At 42.9% G+C, this 13,715-nt stretch overlaps 1 protein-coding gene across 1 annotated transcript in view; it reads left to right on the top strand.

The window, feature by feature from the left end:
• The window catches only part of LOC138540423 (calcium-activated chloride channel regulator 1-like), a 493,684-nt gene that overhangs the window by 471,290 nt on the left and 8,679 nt on the right, over positions 1-13,715 (top strand). The window lies entirely within an intron of this gene.

Here is a 13,715-nt window from a genome sequence, read left to right as displayed (position 1 = left end):
TTGTGGGTGATAAGCAGAAGAAAACGTATGTTTAATATTCAATAACAAACTTATCTGTTGGAACAATTCATTTACAAAATGTGGACTAATTGCAGGACCTCAATGCTTCACATATTCCCCATATGGGAAATACCTCTCGGACTAAAAACTTTGCTGTGCAAGTGGCGTCAGGATGTGTGCATGGACCGGCCTCAATCAATCTCGAAAACGGCTACACTACCACTATCATATACCTATTTCCACTACATATCTGCAGCATATCAACATAGTCAATATGTAAATGCTGAAAAGGACCATTCAGTCTGGGGATCACTCCCTGGATTGTTCACAGTGTATGCCCAGCATTACGATACAATTTACTACATAAAATGCAATGTGTTCTAGGAGGTTCGGTACAAACCAGTGTTCTGCAATAGTTGCAGCCAGACTCTGCCTAGTTACATGTGCAGGGTAGTGCAGCTGTTCAAGCACTACACTCAACAATACTTCTGGCATTACTGGCTTTCCAGTGCTATTTTGCCGCCATAAGGCTTCAGTGGGGGATAAAGTATACCTCCTACTTTCCCATAACTCCTTCTCATCCTGTGGAGCATTTGCTTGAATTTCCATCAACTGTGTTTTCGGTAAATGATTAAATACTTCTTGCATTATCATAGCCATGGTTACCCCCCTCTTTACACTAGGGGTATTGAAACTTGAAATATCTAAAGAATCTGCAACTCTTTTGGCTTCTAGGTCTGCAGCTCTGTTTTCGCATCAAATACAATCAGTTCTCTTAGTATGTGCTGTGCATTTAACTATTGCAATGGCTGCTGGGAGCTGTAGTGCCTTAATAAGTCTGTCCGATAATACTGCGTGCTGCACTGGAGTGCCGTCCACTCAGAGGTAGCCCCTCCTCTTCCAAAATGCTAGCCCTGCATGTACGGTTGACATCACAGAGGTAGAGTCACTGTTCACCGTCGCTCCTCTCATTCGCATTTCTCAAGCGCGATAATAAGCACCACCAATTCTGCTGCCTGTGCTGAAAAGTGCGATGGCAGTCTTACGCTTGTCACTGCTTCAAACTCTCCATTTTCCCTGTATCTCACTACAGCTGACCCAGTCTGTATTTCTCCATCATTTTGATCAATTTTCAACAACCCATCAATGAAGAGAATCGCTCCCCTCAACAATGTGTTTTCATTTACACACGGTATGTTGTCATACGTTTCTTCATAACTAGCACAATCATGCACTTGCTCTCCTTCTGCCACAGGCTCAGCTACAAATGTGGCAGAATTCACTATCCTGTATCTGACTATCTTAATTGCAGGATTCAAAATGACTACTTCATATTCAGAAGCTCTCTGATGCATCAATGTACCCTTAGGTTTTTCCAGAATTGCAAACAAGGCATGCCCAATGAGCAACGTCATAGAGCATCCCATCACTATACTTGTACCCTTCTCAATAGCAAACGCGGCTGCAGCCAGTTATTGTGCGCAAGGAAAGTGTCCTTTCATAACTGGATCTAAAAACCCACTATAATATGTGAGAGGTTTATACCCCCACTCCTGAGTAGTTATTGTGCAAGCACTGCTGTCATAACTGTCCCATTAGTGTGTGAAAACAGATAGAACTCTTCAGAATAATTAGGAATCCCTAAAACTGGCACTGTGCAAATTTCCTTTTTCAACTCATCAAATCCTTCCTCCATGTCCTCAGTCCATTCTATTTTATGTGTGTTCATCTGTACCTTTTTAAGAGCCTGCAAAAGTGGTCTTGTATATCAACTATAATCAAATATCCATGCTCTAACATAGTTAGACAATCCTAAAAGCTGCTGCATCTGCTTTATTGTGTGTGGTTTTGGCGTTTTCATAATCACCTCAGCTCTTTCAGCTCTTTCAGGTGTAACCTTTTTCCCCTCATGCTAAATGTACTGCCCTATATACAATACTTCCTTTTGACAGTACTGTAACTTCACTCTTTCTACTTTGTATCCCTTTTCTGCAGGAATAATCATTAACTGTATTGAGTCTTCTCTGCACTCATCTTCTGTCATTGTGCAAAATTAAAGATCATCTACCTATTACAGTACACCACTTTATCTTTTCAATACAATATTGCCTAGGTCCACCTGAAGGACCCTATTAAAAAATGATGGAGATTCACAGTACCCATGAGGTAAACATGTGCTTTTCAGTTTCATCTGACGGAACGTAAATGATGTCAGATTTTGAGAGTCTTTATGCAACGGGATTGAGAAAAACGCATTCTTCAAGTCAATCACCATGAAATATCGTGCATCAATGGCAATATTACACAATATCGTCGCAGGATTTGGAACTAGAGGAAACCCTGCTTCTACAATCTGGATAATCGTTCTCATGTCCTGAATTAAATGCCATGACCCTCCCTTCCATTTTTTTTTATCCGATACACTGCAGTATTGCATAGTGACTCTGACGTCACTAGAATACCCTGTTCCATTAATGTGAAATCATCTTAAAATACCCTAATCTGCCTTTGAAGACATGGGATACAGCCTTACTCAAGGTAAAATTGCTCCTGGTTTCCGCTTAATCTGAACTTCTCCTACCCCCTTCAATAGACCCATGTCATAGGGGCCTGTAGTCCACAACGAGGTTGGCACTTTGTGTGAATCCTCGTGAAAATATTCTGGACGTTGTCGTACTATTATCATTTGCTGTGGAACTTCTCTTTTCTCTATCTTAATCCAATATGTAATATTTATTTCAAATAGTAGCTCATCATCTGTTGGATCGTCTTTAAACAGACCCTCATCTGCGAAATCAGTCAGTCTATACCCTTCCCTAATGGCAATCACTGTTCTCCATGGGCTGCCCTCATCCCTTCCTTTAGAGCATAGCTAATTCTCCTCATACCACGGGCTGCAACTAATTCTAGAGGAATAACTCTCCCTTTCTCTTTGTCCCTCGGTATCTGTGGTCTGAACAGAAACTCATCAGGTATTCTCATAGTCTTTCCCAACAAGCCAGGCCATGTTAGCAACATGCATAACCCATACAGAAAAACTTCAGGTTCAAGTGGCAGTCCTCGCGGAGCTATGTGCCCTGTAAATGCCACTATGAATTCGCCCACATTTAAATAGTATATCCCAGGAGTGGGACACACAATGCCATCATCAGTAAATTAAATCATCATGTTATGTTTTGTCATTAGATCTCGCCACAAAATATTAACTGGCATCTGCGGTGAATACAATAACGGTGCAGACATGTCACATTCTCTCACAGAGATTGGCAATTCATTAGTAAAAGGAACTCTACTTGTAGCTGTAGAGAAGCATTGAACATTCATGGCATATCCTGATAAAAGAAATGTTCCCTCCTGTATACATGAGAGAGTCGCACCCGTGTCTAATAAAAAAGAAAAGGATTTGCCTCCTATTGATACATCGACCCTCGGTTCCTCTTGGGGGTCTGGTGTTACCCATAGTACTGAACACATCAATAACGCTCTGAGCTGTCCTATTGTGGATATATGCTCATCCCAGTACCCATGAAAGGATTACCATTCATTACAGTAGCAACCCCACCCTCGGTATCTTTAATTGTGCCGTGTTTGTGTTCTGATGTATTTGCATGGGCGTGTGTAGTGACTGCACTTCCGGCGGACTAAATGGTGCTTGCTGCAATTGCTGTGCCTGCTGTATTTGCAGCGCGCGTTGCTGATACACTATTTGATCTTGTGCAAATCCATTTCTAACTTGTGGCCTGTACTCAGGAGGGTTAGCTGTCCCTCCTCTTGATGGTTGCCCATTCTGTACATAACTTTGGTTTCCACACATACACACAATGTGGCCTGTCATGCCACACATCCAACATACGAGGGGCACTCTTCTAGTTTACCCTCCTTAGATATTCTGATTGTCATTCTACAAATTCTGAAAACTGCTTTGATTATTCTGAAAACTATGAAAACTGTATTCCTTGGCCTGCTGTATGAACCCACTTCCTCCTTGGTCCATTTGACGTTGATTATTCACCTGAAATGCACCTATGGGTTGCTGTATTCCCAGACCCTCTTCGCTTGTCAAAATGGCCCCTTCTAGAGAGTATCTTGACAATTTTGTCTGCACTAACTTAGCTTTGAGTTTCCTAACTTCTTCCCTGTTTTTTATTCTTTTTCTGCAAAAGTCAATAGTGATGCACAATTGTCAACGGTATTTCTGTCCACAGTTTTGCTTCCATACTCACTAATTTCTTGAGCAGCCTCTGCACTTGCTCCAGCAGACTTTGACAGAAAATGTGGTAAAATACTGCCTCTGATTTTCCCCCCAAAGCTCTTGAGTTTCCAAAGACCATTGCCCCTGAATGTATTGAATGTAAGCAAGCAGATCTTCGTCTGGCTCTCCAAATATCTGCTCTGCAATTATGAAATGGTGCCTCATCCTGAGCGGTATTTTGCACCGGGATACTTGAATAGCCTGCTCGTGTCCAAATGTCATCAGCCCTTTCCCCAAGAATAGATGTCAGGAGCATTTTAATGTCCCCTATTGCTAGAGTATTTCCTCCTGCCATTTTCCCTAGCTCATAAATCCATTTCCCCGCCCCTGCCGTCAAACTAGGGAGTTTCTCACCTTAAGTTATCCTTATCCATCTGCGACCAGGGGATATACTGTGGCCTGGCCCCTCCTTTCTCTAATAGTGGGAACTGTGTATACCCAGCTCTGCCATGGGCTCTCATTGTCTGCCTATCGATAGTAGGGCCAATGGTTCCACATCGTGTGTTCTGTCATGTTTTCTGCCCAGGAGTCCATGTGGGACTCCTGGCAGTGCAGCTCTCTCTTTTGGTTTGGTGAACAGACCCATGGGATACCCTTATGGCACCCATGGGTAGGGGTACAACCCTGTGCCCCTAGTGTATGTTTTTGGGCACCTGTGGGTGGCCCACAGAGCAGGGTATGGGCTGGTGGCAGCTCCATGCTGAATTTGACAGGTGCTCTGGGTGTCCTCCATTTTGGGATACCCAGGCCCTGCCATTGGGATCAGTTGATTCCTGATAGGAAACAAGATGGCCCCTGTGGCCTCTTGCTTTCTATTGCCTGTTACCTTGTTTCCCAAAGTCCTGGGAAGCCCTGACTCTGTCCCTTCCCCCTGACTGGCTGTTGGGTGGAAGTTCCATATATGGTGTTGTTGTGAAGGCCCAGCTAGACTGACTGGAGCCTTCCCAGTGACTGTATGTTGTGGGTACCTCCTGTGGGTGGGACCTGGGTGAATGGAGTGTGTGACCAATATACACTCCTTCTTGTGGTTGTCTGGTTTCTGGCATGAGAGACAAAGACTGAGACAGCCCTGCCTGAAACTGGCCTGAATGCAGTGTGTAGTGTTGAATGGCTGGGTACTTGTCCCAATCCACATTCCTTGTTGTGAGTGTCTGAAAGGGAGGAATGTGGCCTGAATGCACTGTGTGCCTGATTGGCTGACTGACTGCATGAATGCCATTCTGTATGATTGGCTGCTGAGTGTGTGTCAGCAGTGTGGATGAGAGACAGAATAGTATATCTGGGGACCTCTCACCACTGGTAATTGTTCAGAAGCGTTCTGGAGTTGAGTCTCCACTCTAAGAGTAACTGGAACTGCTGATCCTCGACGTCCAGCTGGAAGAAGAAGACTTGCTGTTGCATTTGCTTCGACCGATCCGAAGGCTGCCGAAATCGTCGAAGACTGACCCGAGAGAGGACCTGGTAAGGCGCCCTCTTCCCGTGCTCCGAGGGACCATCGAGCACCGCTCCATCTTCGCCGAAGCGCCCTGGAAGACAGACCCTCGAAAGGCTGCCGACCCGAGACGGGACCGCCGAGGAGATCGAAGTGAAGCACCCGGACATCGCCGCCGTCGAAGTCCATTGCCGTCGACCAGGGTTCGCAGGTTTGTGTAACCGCTGGAGGCCAGTCGAAGTTGTGTTGCCCAGCCGTGGGAACCACTTGGCGCCGTGCCACCGACGAGCGGAGCCGCCCGCTCCTTTGCCTAAGAACATTTGAATCGAAGGACTCCCTCGTCCGCACCGTCGAACCCTTTATCCTGCCGGAAAAAGTCGAGGACGACCAACGCGCCAAGGAGAAACCTGCCGGTGGTTTTCCCACCACCCGAAAACCACAAAGACTCGAACGACTCGACGCCCTTGCTGGGCCTCCGTCTCCACAATCTTTGCGGTCCAGAACTATTGTCACCGAGGTGCCCCGCACGCCTCTGCCTTGCAGGACGCCGACGCTCCGACGCCGAGAGCACCGCTCGGACGAAGCTGCCGCCTCATCGACGCCGTTCTACCCTGCTTGTCAACGGACGGTCGACGCCCCGTGTCTCCCGCTTGAAAGGGAAGGCATTCAAGAAGGGCCGTTGATTCCCCGCCGCCGAACGCCGAGTTCCTCGACGCTTCTCGACGCCTCTCGACGATCCGTGACTCCCGCTTGAAAGGGGGTCGCTCAAGAAGGATCTGTCGACGCCTCTTCAAAGAACTCAACTCCACCAGGTACATTGGGGGGGTAAAAACATTATAGGAGGGAATAAGACTTGCAGAACAATATATGGACTGGGCTTGTGCTATATCTTTTTTTTACAGGTTGCCCAGGTGGGGGGATCTCCACACAGAACTGTGTCTAGTGGTAGGGGCCAGTATTCTGCCTATTGCTCAACCATCTTATTTTCTCTCCTCTCTCTATTGCTGGTTTCACTCTATTGATCTGTGTGACATTGTTACAGTATTGTTGATGCACTTTAATGAGATCTAATACAAAGGGTGGTACCACTTTAGAATTGTATATATTTGCCATTGTTGATTTTCTAAGTACAAAGTGAGTTATTATGATAAGTGTACATAACCTTGAATATTGATTATATAAAGACTGTGTTCTAACCAATACAGTGTGTGGACATTCCTTTGTGGGGGCTTGGGGACAACACTGTACTTAAGAACCAGCCTGCATCACCTCCTGAGAAGCTAGGCCTTGATTGCTCGTCCATTTCTACCGTAATAGAGAATCTTGGCTGGGGTCTTCTGTGCCTCTCTTCTACCATATAGAGAGCAGAAGTACAGACACCCCCTACCAGTCTTTACAGCAATTATAGATCATGTCCTCATGGCTTGATAAACCTTATCGATGTCCTATCTCAAGGATACCCGACATTTGTTCCCTGGACTCAAAAGAAATCAGGTAGCCAATCCGGTGGACAAAAAGGGGCAAGAAGATCCACAAATATTTCTGACTGAACTCATATGTAGTGAATTGATTTTTGGCAACTTTTGAGCTAATTGAAAAGAAAACAAAATAACGATTTTTCCAAAATTTGCAAAAGAAATTTAACTCCCTTTTACTTTGTTATGCGAGAATACTGAGCTAAAGGTTTTGCAATCTCAACAGTTTTATTCTTAGGGTCAGAACAACAGGTAACAGTGGGAATGAACAGATAATAGGACTAGGAATTTCATGCAGGAAAGCGACCATAAAAAGGTGGCTGGCTGTGTTCAGTAGCTAAAACCTCATTCTAACAGTCCCTTAAGATTCTTAACAAGTCTCCTTGTGACCAGATTTACAGGATCAAGTTAGGCCTGTTATTATTACTATTAGTTTTAACAGTATTACTGCTATTACTATTGCAACTACCAGGCACCATGAAGTAATAGAATAATAGGTGCAAAACCCTCATTACATAAATGAAATACCACCTTACTTTTAGAAAATAGGAAAAAAAGAAAAGAAACTAGATATCTTGCTGAGATGAAACTGTTAGAGTGAAATTATGTTGTTTGCTGCCTTTGGCAACAGTATTGCTCCCCACCCAGGCAGTTGCTTACCTGGTGAAGAGATGTAGTCCGAAAACAAATTACTTTGTTCTTAAATTAAAACATCCAGACACATGGGGTAACCTAATAAAACTGCTTTGCAACCTCAGATATCTTTTTTTGTTTAAACAACCCAGTATTTCACTTTAATTTTGATGCATTAAATGAAGTGTTCAAGGTAATGCCAACAGCATGTATACCCAGGGTGCACAGGGTACCAAAAGAGGCCCTGGAAATCATTTTCAAAGTGTCCCCATATTACACATTTTCAGCAAGCCCAACCCTTTTCCTATGAGAACATTTGGAAATAAAATTGCTTACCACACAAAAGAGGCTTAAGGTGCAGAGGCCTACCGGGAAATCTCATGAGTTTGCTATAGGCCAGTCCATCCCAGTGTATACCAATAAAACTTCCTGAAATTATGTTGGTGCCAAGGACTCTGGAGACAGCGGTAGGAAGCAAAGTAGCTTTAAAATTCTCAATTGACAGTGGTTGCAGAAACAGCAGAAAGAAGTAGTCATGAAGACTCACCAACTACCACCAACTATCACTCTATGAACACTCAGTTACACTCAGCATTCAGTTCATAGAATCATCAATGCATCGTACTACAAAGCAAGCATCCATCACAGCATTCTAGTGCAAATTCCTCTTTTGGTGATTTCAACCATCTACCACAAAAATGAATAGCTCTCCTTCAAAAGCTAATGTTACGAAATCTTTAAAAAAACAAAAGAGCTTCCCTATTTTATGTGTCTGCTTAATTTATCTGGGAGCTGTGCTCAAAAAGGAAGCCATAGACAGTCCAAAAACGGTAAAATGTAGCTTTAACCAGCTAAAAATACAAAGTAAATAGAAAAACTGGGGTGATTCTATTAGTGTGTCGGGTATCTTTTTCCTATCCTTTACATTTTATACCGTGCTTCTTCTTTCAGGGTTTCTCTTTAATGCTCGGAGGGAAAGGGCTGCCACAGGATATTTATATGTGCATATTATTAACAACAAAGTTATCCATTTTAGTTCAGACACTGGTCTCTGTAAATGAGTTACGAGAAAAACCATGTATGATGTACAAGGCTTTATTAAAAACAATCCGTCTCTTAGTTCCTGATCACCATCGCAAATCTCAATTAACAAAAACAAAACACATCTTAGGTTGATTCAACTTCTTTCAAGAAATACAATGATTTGCAGTTGCCTTTTACTCTTTCTAAAACATTTCTTTCTAATTGTATTTTGGAATACTCCACTGTGGTGCTGCACCAACTGTGTTATCATGTATTGTCTGCACACTTTACAAGTGTATCTAAGTATATTGGTCTCAATCAATAATGATTCCATTGCTGTGTCTATAATATATGTCCTAGGTTAAGAATGCTCCCTTGCATTTCTCAATAGGAACTTCTAAAAAAACAAATGCTTCTAACACTCCCTTGCCATTCTTACTAAGTAATCCTCCAAAAAGCTTATGTTGCTCCCCGGTATTTCTGAATAGGAACTCTGAAAATGTGAAATGCTCCCTTGCAATTCTAAACAAGAAATCTTAAAATTCCTATATTGCTCCCTTGTATTTCTCAGTAGGAACTCTCAAAAGGAAATTACTTTCCACTGAATGCCTTTCTTGGAATCTCTTTGAATTGTGTTAATTATGAAACCAATATAAATAGCACATGTCTGCTTCTTTAAAAAGATAATTCAAAAGGAATTTAGATTACATGTTTTGGCTTGACGTGTTTGCTCAGACCCATGTCTTCAAATGCTGGCTTGGGTGTTTCAGCATCCTCCAGATCTGCTAATGTTCCTTAGATCATCTTCGCTCTGCTCTGCTAAAGTTCTGCAGATCATCTGTTCATCTCTTCTCTGCTAAGGTTCTGCAGATCATCTGGGCTTCTCTCCTCCAATCAGCATCCCTGGTTGGCTGGCTGTGAGGTGGCACCTCGTCCCCTTCTTGGGTTCTTCTGAGGCTGCCCTCTAATCTGATCTTGTGGCCCCTTATGTACTGTGTTTGGAGCTCTTTAAATGCAATCTCCAAAGCAAATTGCTGAGGATTACATTTCTTTATCGGTCGCTGACATAGTTGCCATAACTTTGGTTTCCTATTTGGTCATTTTTGTTTATGAAAAATGTCCCTACATATTTGAGTTTTATATTATCCTATCTACCTGACACTATCCCAAGATCCTGTCTCTTGTTGGTTATCTTTATTTGTTCGAACTTCCAAGTGTTAACCTGGTCCTAACTGAGTCTTAGCAACTCATCAGTCACTTGACATTAGTCCAGTGTCTGGTCTCCTTCCATCTTAACTGATAAAAGTTGTCTTCTTATACTAATTGCAGCGTTGTTCTTTCTTTCTCTTTCTTAGATGTTCGATATATGTTCCATCTTGCTGGCCTAATTGGTTCATGAGATTAGAGAAGGACTTTTTACAGTCTGTGTTTTTCCTGACTGTGCATCAGCAATATTACAAGATAATCGTTTGGGCTTTTCATTGCAAAATGCAAAATCGATGGCTATATTTGCTACAAATGCTTTCTCCATGAATAAAACCTTAATATATGTAACTAATTTTCCCAAAAAGAAAGCTCTTTCTAGGCGCATCAAAAGGATGCATATGTGTGTGCATTGAATGCAGAGCTTGTAGGCATTTTGTTGGCATTTCAGTGAAGATATATGCATCTATAGTGTATGCATATGCTACTTCAGGCCTTGTGGCCTTGTGTTAGTGCTTCAATAATAACAAATGTATCTGTAGCGAATGCATGGCTTACTGGGGGCCTTGTGTTGGCACCACAATAATAACCTATGTACTCTTAGTAAATTTATAGGTAGTAGATTACATCTATATAAACTCTATTGTTCAAAACTGGCTCTTGCCAATCTATATGTGTGAGTGTGCATATAAGGCATTGCATGTATGCTGTACACACCTCTTATCACCAGCATGTTCATGTATACCCCTGCCTACAGTTCAAATGCTGTATGTTGAGGTTTAAAAAAGTATGTATACCCCAGTAATCCAGAAATAGCTGAATACATGTTAATGTTAATGTTAAAGGACATTTGTACCGCACACTATCACCACCGGAGTGGTCCCCTGGCACTCTGGCGGCTCTGAAAGAGGGGGAAAAGGAAGGGTCAGTTAGTGGGAGGAAGCTGGAAAAGTGCAAGGGAGCAGTGATGTGCTGTTGGTGGCCTCAGCCCGGTGGGTCCGTTGGCTGGGCTTGGGGTGTTTGCGGCCGGTAGTCGCTGTGTACTGTTGTGTGAGTCTGTGTGTTTTATGTTTTGTTGTTGCAATGTAGTGAAGTTTGTGCGGTTTATTGTGCTGTAGGTTTGTGGTTGTGTTTGGCTTGGAGTTTGAGAGGTGTATGCAGAGGGGGAAATTGTTAGTGGATTGGTTAGTTGTCATTTCTGTCTCGAAGTGAGGCGCTGGGTTTGCGTAATCTCCCCAGATGGGGTGTGAGAGCATTTCTGTGCCTCTGTCCTGATCTGGGCTTGTCCGGTACTCACAGTCCCTTTCACATCTGGCCTCCACTTCCATCTACCTCCTTCATAACTTTACCTGTCTTCCTTTTCCAGTCATACGGCCAGTGTACCTGCTAATGCCCACAACTCAGTTGACAAATGACAATCAGGAGATGTATGAAGCAGATCACACTCCCCCTTCTCTCAAGGAACCAGAAATCAAATTAAGAAGTGACTCAAAAGAAGAGCATGTGAATGACCAGCAAAGATAAATACCTTGGCATAGTAATCCTCAAGAAAAATCCAAAATAAGACCTTACAACATAAGATGATACATCCTCTATCTTCCCTGACAAGTGCATTGTGCACCTATAACACTGCCACAAAGGGGAAACTACAAACTCCACCATCTACAGGAGCGAACAGAAGATAACCTACGACTATAGTCATCCAAACCTCAGTTCAACCAAAGTAGTAACCATGCACCACTTGATCTGGAGACTACCCTTACCCCATGACATCCCCAAGCATGCAGAAAACAAAATCAGAAGTGCTTGATATTAACACACCAAGTCAGTATCCGAAAAGGTCACAAGTATACCCAATATAGGCTTTAGACCATTCAAAGGAACATTCACTTAGCAAGAAAGGTTTTGCTGCTGAGGAATGCTACCTACAGGCAGAGAGGATGCACACAAACAAAAGCTAACAACTAGTCGGATTACCAAGCGCACAATCCTAACTTAGCACCACTGTGTATTCACCTCCATCAGGGGGCACATCAGACCCAACCCAGAACAAAAACAGCAACAATATGGCCCAAGGCAAACATGTGAATCGAGCAAATGCAACACAATCACACAGGAACATCGCTCAATATACTAGAGAAAAGCAAAACAGTGTAAAACACTGCACATTGAACAAGTTAATGGAGACAACATGAACAGCACAGCCCTGCAACAGATAAGCATTGAAGTAGCAAAACAAAACTGTCCACAACCATACACAGTAATGTACCCCACACCCTGGGTCCCTTGGGTTGTTAGGCTGAGAAGCCCAAGAATGCCCAGAGTCAGTACAACATAACAGGTCCTGCACAAACCATTGAACTATCCTTCAAAACTATCAAGGTGTTGAGGTCCATACAACCGGCAGGAAACGGAAGACTGAAAATCTTAACAACGTCAAGGAGCCTAAGACCCCACCTCCACAAGGAGGTCCAAACCTTGTCAGATGAATATTGATGCAAGGCAAAACAAAACCAAAAACAATCATTGTTACCCACTTCAAACAACAGAAGCCATGACAGGCAAGGTACACATGTACTCATCCTCAAACATAAGCCTCAAATCACAACTAAAACATTGCCATTGTAAGCTTCACTATAACACAGAGTAAATTAGGAGCAATAGCTATGGGCATTTGTATTTGATGCCTTGAAAATGTTTGTGTTAGAAATGGGGTAAAAGCTTGTGCGCCCAGGTGAACCCCCATGCTGCACGCAGTTGTTTTTACAAAGAGTGGAACTATTCAGCCAATACGTAGGTGACCAGATCCTGGAAAGCAGTACATCGGTCCGATCAGGCACTGTATCCTATTTAAAATGTAGTGTCTCCTGCTAGTGTATGTCCTTGACGACGCTATTGGTATAACATGAAGGGCATATTTTTAAAGCGCACGTTCAGCCCCAAAGGGGCATCTTGGCGCCAATAAGAGATGTTTATTGTTACCCAACTTAATGGTACTCATTTTATCGACCACAGAAGGATGAAGGGCTGAGTGGACCTGGCAGTATTCGAACCCGTGACCATGAGGTCAAACACAGGTCCCTGTACTGGATGCATTAGTCCACTGAGTCACAGACCCGGCCCTCTGCTCCAAACATAAATCTGAGTGGGAGACTGAGCAGTGCTGTTGCATTAATAAAAGACACAGTTATTACCCTTTTTTTGGTTCAGTTCTTAACAATCTAAGGAGAGCATATTGTGTACCAGTTTTATGGGCGTGCATTCTTAGATCTGGTTTTGATGTCAAAATATTTTTACTCTTCGCTTCCTGGAAAAAGCATTGCTTATGCAGTATATCATTTTATTGAAACAAATGCTTACTTTTAAAAGAAACTCGTAATGTATGTTAAATTGTATTTGTTTTTGCTGGGAAATCTGTCACATTTGAAGATGGTGCTTATATTCAAAATAAAGGTTTTTACCTACCTTACCTAGCTTGCTTTGATGAGCATTACACTTACAGCAGTGCAACATTTCTAGAATACTGTCCTTGAACTACAATGAGCAAGGCTGAGCAACCATGTTGTTTTCAGTGAGGCTTTCTACTGTATGATCCTTGATTTGGTCCAGCCATGTCATTCATGTTTTTTATTACACTACTGCTTTATTATCATATTCAATGAAGTGATCTAATATATCTGTTCTGTCATTTTCTCCA

Source organism: Ambystoma mexicanum, chromosome 1q, assembly GCF_040938575.1.
Source record: "Ambystoma mexicanum isolate Mex_15411 chromosome 1q, UKY_AmexF1_1, whole genome shotgun sequence".
NCBI classification, from domain to species: Eukaryota; Metazoa; Chordata; class Amphibia; order Caudata; family Ambystomatidae; genus Ambystoma; species Ambystoma mexicanum.
Note: the sequence above shows the minus strand (reverse complement) of the source record. Positions and strands in the feature narration are given on the sequence as shown.